Source organism: Staurois parvus, unplaced genomic scaffold, assembly GCF_062004578.1.
Source record: "Staurois parvus isolate SC_StPar_1 unplaced genomic scaffold, SC_StPar_1.0 ptg000595l, whole genome shotgun sequence".
Lineage (NCBI taxonomy): Eukaryota > Metazoa > Chordata > Amphibia > Anura > Ranidae > Staurois > Staurois parvus.
In genome coordinates this window covers 2,586,751-2,595,773 of record NW_028318391.1, presented here as the reverse complement: position 1 = coordinate 2,595,773, position 9,023 = coordinate 2,586,751, and positions in this window count along the sequence as shown.

The following is a 9,023-nucleotide window of genomic DNA, read 5'->3' as shown; positions in this document are numbered from 1 at the left end:
ACGCACTGTTGTTGGGCTCATCTGAAGGCCACACCAAGTTTGGAGGTCTTTAGCTATTGACTCTGCAGACAGTTGGCTACTTCTGCGCACTGTGCGCTTCAGCATGCGCTGACCCCGCCCTGTCATGTGACGTGGCCTACCACTTGGTGGCTGAGTGGCTGTTGTTCCCAGTGGCTTCCACTCTGTTATAATCCCACTAACAGTTGAGCGTGGAATATTTAGTAGCCAGGAAATGTCCCGGATGGACTTATTGCCCAGGTGGCCACCTATCACGGGACCACGCTTGGAGTCACTGAGCTCCTGAGAGCGACCCATTCTTTCACCAATGTTTGTAGAAGCAGTCTGCATGCCTAGGGGCTTGATTGTATACACCTGTGTCCATGAAGGTGATTGGAACACCTGAATCACATGATATGGAGGGGATTGGCACACCTGAATCACATGATTTGGAGGGCGGGGCCAATACTTTTGGCAATATAGTGTATGTTCACTTTAATACAAGTTGCATCTTTGAAAATCTCCACAAACCACTTTTCTTTTTCACAGGTCAGTTGCCAGATTTCGATTGGTTGGCAGCTGTTCCTTGAAACTTTTTTTTCCCCCTTTAGGTTACATTGTTGCACACAAAAACGGCGTCCTCATTGTTTGAACCATCATCTCCAATTTAACGATTGGACGGTAAACACATTATTATTCCTCCTTCATGCCGCGACAGATAAATAATTAACGGGGAGAGAAGATTTTCGTCGAGTTTTAATAAGTGCGAGTTGGTATAAAAGTCAAAAGTTACAATCCGCCGTACTTTCACCCGACGCACACGGCCGCCGCATCGGCGTAAATATTTAATGATAACAATTGGAGAGTAAGTTTGCAGTTAATGTTTCTCTGTATTAATTCTCCCGGCCGGGTCCATTACGTTATAAATCAGCGGAGATCTCTATAGGATGGAAGACGGAATTTATTACAGCCCAGCAAACTCCTTTATAGTCAATGGATTGTGCTTTCCCCTCCCCCATGTCTGCCTGCCATGAGACACACTGACTTTTAAAGGGAAAGCAGCGCCTTTCTTGTGGGTGCACAGATTACATACCTACCTGGGAGGTGACTTACCTGCCAAAGGATTTGTATTGCTGTCCATCAAGTCCTGAGATTTACACAGCCCTGTCACACAGCATAGCCCAGTCTGGCCTGATTTTAGTCTGTTGGAGTTCAGTAACACTTACAGGCATTTCCATTCACCTATTATTATTATTATTATTATTATACATGATTTATATTATTATTATTATTATTATTATTATTATTATTATACAGGATTTATATTATTATTATTATTATTATTATACAAGTTTTATATTATTATTATTATTATTATTATTATTATACAGGATTTATATTATTATACAGGATTTATATTATTATTATTATTATACAGGATTTATATTATTATTATTATTATTATACAGGATTTATATTATTATTATACAGGATTTATATTATTATTATTATTCAGGATTTATATATTATTATTATTATTATTATTATTATACAGGATTTATATTATTATTATTATTATTATTATTATTATACAGGATTTATATTATTATTAATATTATTATTATAATACAAGGTTTATATTATTATTATTATTATTATACAGGATTTATATTATTATTATACAGGATTTATATTATTATTATTATTATTATTATTCAGGATTTATATATTATTATTATACAGGATTTATGGCGCCAACAGTTTGCTCAGCACTTTACAATATAACGGGAGACAATACAGCAACAATACAGTTCAATACAAGAGGGATAGGAGGGCCCTGATCCTGAGAGCTTACAATCTAGGAGGGAGGGGCTAGTGGTACAAAAGGTAATAACTGTGGGGGATGGAGTGGTATGAGGAATAGAAGATTCCATTATTAGCTGAGGGCAGGATAGGCTTCCCTGAAGAGAGAGGTTTTCAGAGATCGCCTAAAAGTGAGCAGAGTAGGTGATAGTCTGATAAATTGGGGTAGAGAGTTCCAGAGGATCGGGGAAGCTCTGGAGAAGTCCTGGAGACAAGCATGGGAGGAGAAGATGAGGGAGCTAGAGAGCAGGAGGTCTTGCGAGGAGTGGAGAGTATGGATTGGGTGATATTTGGAGACAAGATTGGTGATGTAATTTGGGGCGGAGTTATAAATGGCTTTATATGTTATTGTTAATGTTTTGAATTTTATCCGTTGGGCAATGGGAAGCCAGTGGAGGGATTGGCAGAGGGGGGTGGAGGACACTGAGTGGAGGTCAGTGGAGGGATTGGCAGAGGGGGGTGGAGGACACTGAGTGGAGGTCAGTGGAGGGATTGGCAGAGAGAGGTGGAGGACACTGAGTGGAGGCCAGTGGAGGGATTGGCAGAGGGGGGTGGAGGACACTGGGTGGAGGTCAGTGGAGGGATTGGCAGAGAGGGATGGAGGACACTGAGTGGAGGTCAGTGGAGGGATTGGCAGAGAGGGGTGGTGGATACAGAACGGTTAGTGAGGTGGATGAGTCTGGCAGCATTCATGATAGACTGCAGAGGGGATAGCCTGCAATGAGATTGGCCCATGAGGAGGGAGTTACAATAGTCTACACCTATCCTGTGATTAGACAGTGAAAGGAGAAGTAGTAGATTGATGAGCTCATCTTTTTTTCACTCTGCTCTCTACTCCTATCAGCAAGCTCCTCACTCTGCAAAACTCCTGATTGGCTCCTTGTGCTGCTTCTTCCTCTCCCAGTGTGAGCTCTGCTGTACAGGAGCTGCAAGAGGCTAAGATCAACTTCAATTCAAGTACTCACACCGCAAGGACCTCAATGTGGGGGGAAACCCATGAAAGCAATGGGAGAACATACATACTCCCTTCAGAACTGGAGACGCCAGTGCTGCAAGACAGAAGTGCCAAATCCAAAGCCACTGCGCTGCCCATTAAGTGATATTGATACAGATGGTGAGGTGGCCATCTTGGGCATGCTCAGTAGAATATCATACTAGGGGGCCGGTTAACCAACCATGTCTGTGGAGTGAGAGAGGAGATAGGAGTACCCAGAGAAAACCCATGCAAACATAGGGAGGGAGACCATGCAAACTCCATGCAGATTGAGTGCTTCCTGGGATTTGAACCAAGGACCCCAGTGTGGAAGGAGGAAACTCGTGCAAGCACATGGAGAACATGCAAACTCCAGACCAGGGGCAGACTGACAACTCATGGGGCCCCCTGGCAATAGGGGATCATGGGGCCCCTGTGTTCTTGCCCAAACTCAAAAAAGCCTGTGAAAAGGTACCAGGGGCATCTCATGGGGCCCCCTACTGACCCCGGGCTCTCGGGCAGTGCCCCAATTTCCAAATGGTCAGTCCGCCCCTGCTCCAGACTGTGTCCTTTCTGGGATTTGAGCCAAGCACCCCAGTGTAGAAGAAGGAAACCCATGCAAGCATGGCTAGAAAATGCAAACTCCAAGCAGACAGTGTCCTTACTGGGATTTGAACCAAGGATCCCAGTGTGGGAGGAAACCCATGCAAGCAATGGGAGAACATACATACTCCCTGCAGAACTGGAAACCCCAGTGCTGCAAGACAGAAGTACTAAACCCAAAGCCACTGCTCTGCCCATACGTGCCTACAACCTGCACTCCACCATACAACCTGCACTCCACCATACAACCGGCACTCCACCATACAACCGGCACTCCACCATACAACCTGCACTCCACCATACAACCGGCACTCCACCATACAACCGGCACTCCACCATACAACTGTTACTCCACCATACAACTGTTACTCCACCATACAACCTGCGCTCCACCATACAACCTGCGCTCCACCATACAACCTGCACTCCACCATACAACCTGCACTCCACCATACAACCTGCACTCCACCATACAACTGGTGCTCCACCATACAACCTGCACTCCACCATACAACCTGCACTCCACCATACAACCTGCACTCCACCATACAACTGGTGCTCCACCATACAACCTGCGCGCCACCATACAACCTGCACTCCACCATACAACTGGTGCTCCACCATACAACCTGCGCTCCACCATACAACCTGCACTCCACCATACAACCTGCACTCCACCATACAACCTGCACTCCACCATACAACCTGCGCTCCACCATACAACCCGCGCTCCACCATACAACTGGTACTCCACCATACAACTGGTGCTCCACCATACAACTTGCACTCCACCACACAACGGGGAGAGGGTGGGGCAGCACGGTATTGCACATTGCTACATCTAACACTGGGAGCTTGCTGACAGGAGGGAGGAACATCCAGTCTGTTGTCCATTCCCAAGGTCGCAGGCATTGCAGATAACCGTATAATATATATACCGTCATAATCCATGTTCTGAATGTTTCCGGAATCCTCTCTGAAGGGCGCATCTAAAAAGCGCTCATGAAAGCATGAGATTCCGCGCTGAACCTAAGCGAGCTTTTCACCCGCAAGAACTGCGATAGTAAATATTAAATGGAGGTTTTTGGCTTCCAGCTGAGGCTTTGTGTCCTCAGAAGTTCCCGGAGTCCCCTCTGCGGAGAGGCCATAGTGATAACACGCCGATTATTCCTGCAGCTGTCACAAGCAGAGACCTGAGAGGTCAGGATGGCAGGCCGGCCGCGCACTGACAGCGCCGACGCGGTAAGAGACCTCCTAATTGACGCAGACAGATTGTGCTGGTTGGCCTGTAATGAGGGTGGACGTGACTCCAGGACAGAATGGGGCCTTATTCTGGGATCATGGAGAGCACTCTGCTCAGGGTCGGTATCGGAGTACAACTCTGCGGTAATGGAGGCGCCTCACGCTACCGCTCTTCATCGGTCACAGCAACCTGACTTTCCTGAAAGAAAACATTTTCCTCAAAAACTGACATCTGCTCATTTCACTAAATGCATCTTTTTGGTTATGTGCCGAGCAGGCAACCTGCGCTCCACCATACAACTGGTACTCCACCATACAACTGGTACGCCACCATACAACCTGCGCTCCACCGTACAACCTGCGCTCCACCATACAACTGGTGCTCCACCATACAACTGGTGCTCCACCATACAACTGGTGCTCCACCGTACAACCGGCACTCCACCGTACAACCTGCGCACCACCGTACAACCTGCGCTCCACCATACAACTGGTACTCCACCATACAACTGGTACGCCACCATACAACCTGCGCTCCACCATACAACTGGTACTCCACCATACAACCTGCGCTCCACTATACAACTGGTACTCCACCATACAACCTGCACTCCACCATACAACTGGTGCTCCACCGTACAACTGGTGCTCCACCATACAACTGGTGCTCCACCATACAACCTGCGCTCCACCATACAACTGGTACTCCACCATACAACTGGTGCTCCACCATACAACCTGCGCTCCACCATACCAATGGTGCTCCACCATACAACCTGCGCTCCACCATACCAGTGGTGCTCCACCATACAACCTGCGCTCCACCATAAAACCGGTGCTCTACCATACAACCTGCGCTTCTCCATACAACCTGCACTCCACCATACAACTGGTGCTCCACCATACAACCTGCGCTCTACCGTACAACTGGTGCTCCACCATACAACCTGCGCTTCACCCTACAACTGGTGCTCCACCATACAACCTGCGCTCCACCATACAACCGGTGCTCTACTATACAACCTGCGCTCCTCCATACAACTGGTGCTCCTCCATACAACCTGCTCTCCACCATACAACTGGTGCTCCGCCATACAACCAGTGCTCCACCATACAACTGGTGCTCCACCATACAACCGGTGCTCCACCATACAACCGGTGCTTCACTATACCACCGGTGCTCCCCAGTACATCAAGAGCTACGCCATACAACCAGTGCTCCACCATACAACTGGCACTCCACCATTCAACCGGTGCTCCACCATACAACCGGTGCTCCACCATACAAACGGTGCTCCACCATACAACCAGTGCTCCACCATACAACCAGTGCTCCACCATGCAACCGGCGCTCCACCATACAACCAGTGCTCCACCATACAACAGGTGCTCCACCAAACAACCAGTGCTCCACCATACAACTGGTGCTCCACCATACAACCGGTGCTCTGCCATACAACCGGTGCTCCAGCATACATCCAGTGCTCCACAGTACATCACTGCATATCCTGTTTGTGACTAACAATCCTCAGCTATGTGCTGAACAGGCAACTAGCTCTCCACTTACAACCATCGCTCCACCATACAACCAGCATTCCATTGAACAACTGGTGCTCCATTGTACACGACTGCTTATCCCGTTCATGACCAACAATGCTCAGTTATATGCTGAACAGGCAACCAGCACTCCAGCATACAACCGGTGCTCCACTGTACATCACTGCTTAACCCATTCATGACCAACAATCCTCAGTTATGTGCTGAACAGGAAACCGGCACTCCACCATACAACCATCGCTCCACTATACAACTAGTGCTCCACCATACAACCATCGCTCCACTATACAACTAGTGCTCCACCATACAACCATCGCTCCACCATACAACCATCGCTCCACTATACAACTAGTGCTCCACCATACAACCATCGCTCCACCATACAACCATCGCTCCACCATACAACCATCGCTCCACTATACAACTAGTGCTCCACCATACAACCATCGCTCCACTATACAACCATCGCTCCACCATACAACCATCGCTCCACTATACAACTAGTGCTCCACCATACAACCATCGCTCCACCATACAACCATCGCTCCACCATACAACCATCGCTCCACCATACAACCATCGCTCCACTATACAACTAGTGCTCCACCATACAACCATCGCTCCACCATACAACCATCGCTCCACCATACAACCATCGCTCCACTATACAACTAGTGCTCCACCATACAACCATCGCTCCACCATACAACCATCGCTCCACCATACAACCATCGCTCCACTATACAACTAGTGCTCCACCATACAACCGGTGCTCAACTGTAAAGCACTGCTTATCCTGTTAGTGACCAACAACCCTCAGTTATGTGCTGAACAGGCAACTGGCTCTCCATATACAACCGTCACTCCACCATACAACCAGCATTCCACTGAACAACCGATTCTCCATTGTACATCACTATTTATCCTTTCATGACCAACAATCCTCAATTACCAGAAATTTTAAGTTGAAGGTAGTGGTGATGGAAATTGGGAGGTTTTTTTTTCCAATGAACTGTCGGCAAACAATCCATACATTATATATATATATCTCATGTACATCTGTGGAACTTTATGAGCTCCATGTACGTTTTTTATTGCATTGTCCTATTGTTATATAGTTACGGGTCACTTCAGATAGCAGAGAATCAGTGTAATTGTTGCTGAGTGTGGTGAGCAAAAACAAAATCCCATAAGTGAACCAAAAAAATACACTTGAGGTGAGTCAAATGGTTCCTTCCATACTTGACCCCCCCCCCCCCCAGAGCAAAAGACTCCTGCCAGAGGCAAGATACACTCAGGTCCACCTAGCCAAGAGGCCTGATGGACCCCTCTCCCCAGGATCAGCTGTACCAACAATTACTGGGTGGGAGGCTTTCTTGAAAAGAGACCCCTCAAAGCAGAACTGGAACAAGTTCATCTAGCGCCCAAGGCAAGGATGAAGAACTGTGCCCCCTCCCCCACTATTAATGTATGCTGTAGAATGGGTTTACTGTCCTGTGTTCATTCTCTGCCCCCTTACTCCTCTGTGCCCAGGGCAGTTGCCCCTTCTACCCACCCATTGTTCTGGCCCTGCCTCCAAAGCAGGGGAGGAAGGAACCTGAGGGCCACACCACAGGGTAGGCCTGAAAACCCATATCCTACAATATTGACTGGAATGAAACACATGTATATGTTTTTGCTTTTTTTTTTCCATCTTCCCTCTATAAGGGTCAGAAGGTCAGCAAGACAGCCAATCACTACCTTCCCCTTCAAAGGCCAGGTCAAGCGGTCTGATTGTAAATCTCAGCCTGTAAGCGGGTGCAGTTAGCTTCTTCACCACTAGGTGGCTCTGTACCAGCATAGTGTGTGGTACAGCCGGTGACAATAGGTGTTAGGCCCCTTTTTAGGTAAATCTCTCCCACAGTGGTGTCAGGGGTGAGTTGGCACCCATATATAAGCCAGGTGGGGAGGGACGCACTCACACTTGGGGCATGGGAGCTAAACACTCCCCTCACACAGCTATAAGAACGTAGCCAGCACATGTAGGCCCTGGACAGGGTAGGAGGCCAGATGGGGTGGGCATGTACACAGCAGTAACCTGCTGTAGTATTTCTGTTCCTTATAGAGGTGGGGGCTAGGGTGGATTGCAAAATGCCTTTAGGCCAGGCTGTGAGATCCCTGTGTGAGGCTGCTTCCCTGGATGGTAGCCAGAAGAGATGCACCCAGGTGAGAGGTGTCTACAGAGAACAAGGTCTTATGGGTACTAATGACCCTGGGCATAGAAGAGGCTGTAAGAGAGAAGACTGCTGAGGTGTTTCATATGCTTTCACTTGTCACTACTGCGGACCGTCTACTAAATGGGATTGACTTTGTAATGTCAAGTTACTCCAGAATGTGTCTGTAATGCGATTTTCTGAATGCGACCAGTAAAGTGCAGCAAAATGTCTTCTTCTTGTGGACATTCCTTCCTTCGGGATATAAAGATCTATGGCCAGGGATGTCATATGGAGGTCTATGGCAAGGAGCAGGGCACAAAATGGCAGAGGGTTTGGCTTCAGCAAGAGGGACAGTGTTCTAGCAGGGCTGGAGCGGGCGTAGGGACTTGTTCTTTGGCACCAAATTCAGCCAACTATGAAGCCCATCTTACAAGCCAGGGTGTGATTGGACTTGAACATAAAGAAGGATTACATTTGATTATCACATTGTCCAGCGATTGTTCCACGATCTGGACCCGATAGCGCTTTCCGTATGCGCTTGACTCTCTTGAAGGCGTAGCAGCCCTGAAAAGACAACGAAGAAGTGAACGTGT